Raw genomic sequence first — 2,749 nt, 5'->3', positions numbered from 1 at the left:
CTTGCCGGCAAGCTAATCCCCGTTGTGGTGATTCACTCACTTGGACGTTCATGTGGTAATAGGCATCACACGCCTAACCCACAACCGGGTGCTGCACAACCAACACAAGATGAGGATCCACAAGCCACGCACAATCCACTAGAGTTGCCTTTGGTGCTCCGCCAGGGAAGGCACAAGAACCCCTCACAATCACAATGATCGGAGCCAGAGACAATCACTTTCCTCCGCTCGACGATCCACCAATCACTGGACCGTCTAGGTGTCGGCAAACACCAAGAGTAATAAGAACTCCATCAGCCCAAAACACTCAACTAGTGCCACAAGATGCTAGAACACTAAGCAATGCACTAGAGGCTCTCCAATCTCACTCAAGATGATGAAATCAAGTGTGCAAGTGAGTAGAGTTGTGTGCTCAACTCTCAAAGGGTGTATGTAGCTGTTAGAAGTGCCAATAGAGTGGCCAAGGCCGGCCACTAGCTCTATTTATAAGCCCACAAGCAAATAGAGCCGTTACCCCTTTGAGTCAGCTTCTGTGGGGTCACCGAACATGTCAGTGTGGCACCGGACATGGGGTGGCGGTGCCCCCCAACAGTCGAATCCAACTGCTAGTTTGACTGTCAGCGGTCACCGGACAGGCGGCGATGGCACCGGACAGGGGGTGGTGGTGCCACCCCGGCCAACACCCCGAAATCCATGCTCTCTTACAAAATGGGGCGGTGCACCACCTAGGGGTGGCGGTGCCCACGGCGGTGCCCAACTCCAGTTCACCCGCTTTCTATTGAAAAGGGGTGGTACCATCGGACAGGGTGACGGTGCCCACGGCGGTGCATCGTCGCTCCTGTGGCGGTGCACACCGCCACTTCTGGTGCCAGCCCCAGCACCAGCCCTTCTCGGCCATGTCCAGGTGGGCAATGCCCTACGGGTGGTGGTGCCACCGGACAAGGGGTGGTGGTGCCACCCAGAACACCTCCCTCTCAGCCTCCTCTGCCGGTCACCACCACAGGGGTAGCGGTGCACCGGATAGGGGTGGCGGTGCCCCCGTGGCAACACCCCGAGCCCGGCAATGCCTCCTTTTCTTCACCTTTATCACCACCTTTGCAAATGTGCTAACACTACAAGTATTTTACCATCACGTGCAAGTGTGTTAGCATTTCATAATCATTTTTTAAAGGTTATTCACTTCTCATCGAATGTGCACTAGGCCTTAAATGCAATACAAGATGATCGAGTTGTCCGATAAGAGCTCCCCTCTTAATAGTACGACCATCTATCCTAAATGCGATCACACTCGCTAAGTGTCTCGATCACCAAACCAAAGAGCTCCTATTAAGTTTTACCTTTGCTTTGAGCTTTTGTTTTTCTCTTTCTTCTTTTCCAAGTCCAAGCACTTGATCATCATGGTCACCACACCATCATCATAATCTTCACCATTGCTCCATCACTTGGAATAGTGCTACCTATCTCATGATCACTTTGATAAACTAGGTTAGCACTTAGGGTTTCATCAATTTACCAAAACCAAACTAGAGCTTTCAGCGGGGCGGCAAGCGCCCACGCCCGCCCGCACGTCGGGGTGGCAGCGGTGACCCTCACTTGCCTAGCACGGCCGTGAATAGGCAGCCCGATGTTGACGCAGGCCCGAGCGCGAGGTCGACGAGGCACCCCGTGTGGCAGCGACTCTGGTGGGTGGGTGGCCCAACACGGCCACGTGGCCCTATCCACGAGGCTAGAGATGCATCCCGTGTGGCGGTGGCTTTGGCGGGTAGGCGCACGAGGCCGATGAGGCACGCTGCATGGTAGATCTGGTGGGTGGATGGCTTGGGCATGACCCCTTCACCTCCACCTCAGCACCACCTAGACTTGCATGAGGTCGACGAGGCGGACTCGGCGTGCGGCTTCTTCGGCACGGCACGCGGGGAGCAGACAGTTCTATCCCAACCGTGGACCACGAGTTGCGAGGCGGCAAGAAGTTGTGGGCAGCAGTGGGTGTGGCGGAGGACGGTGGTGGCCTAAGCGTCAACGGCCAGTCCTCGGCTGGTAGAAGGCGGATCAAGTAGAGGTGGTTTCATAGGCAGTCGAGTCCTAGGGGCAGCGGCGGTGGCCTAGGAGTCCAAAGACATCTTTGGCGACGGCGATAACCCTAGGGGCAGCAACAGCCTAAGCGCTGTTGAAGATCTCAGTGAGGAGGAGGTGGATCCCGTTGGCAGCGGCGCCCTAGGTGCGGCGGAGGCTTGGGAGTCCAGGCAGAAGAGGATATCCTCGCGGAAGCGATAAAGGACTCCGGTAGAGGCGACGACCATGATTCCAACGACAATAGCTGCTCTATGGGCGACAGAGGCTTTGGAATCCGGCGAAGCGGAAGCGGCTCCCTGTCGGCTTGCATCTGTTCGGCTAGTTCCGACCGGACGACGATGGATGAAGGTGGGCTAACCAGCGACATGTGGTGTCACCTCACTTGAAGTGGATGAAGATGGCATCAACGGAGGTTCGCAGCGATGGCGCACTAGGGGCGGTGGCGACTTAACGACTTCCACTAGCTGAATTTGGCCGTTTCAGGAGAGGATGTTTGGATGCAGGGATGTGCCGAGGTCGTATTTTCTCTCTCTTTTGGTTGTGTGTTTTCCTCTTTGTTGAGGAGCAAGTCTATGTGCTGTTGTATGCTTTTGGCTATGTATATCCTTCGTGCATATAGAGGTCGGATTAATGAACCCATCGTCTAAAAAGATACCTTTCTCATTCAATCCTGCAA

Source organism: Miscanthus floridulus, unplaced genomic scaffold (genome assembly GCF_019320115.1).
Source record: "Miscanthus floridulus cultivar M001 unplaced genomic scaffold, ASM1932011v1 fs_764_2_3, whole genome shotgun sequence".
Classification (NCBI taxonomy): Eukaryota; Viridiplantae; Streptophyta; class Magnoliopsida; order Poales; family Poaceae; genus Miscanthus; species Miscanthus floridulus.
Note: the sequence above shows the minus strand (reverse complement) of the source record.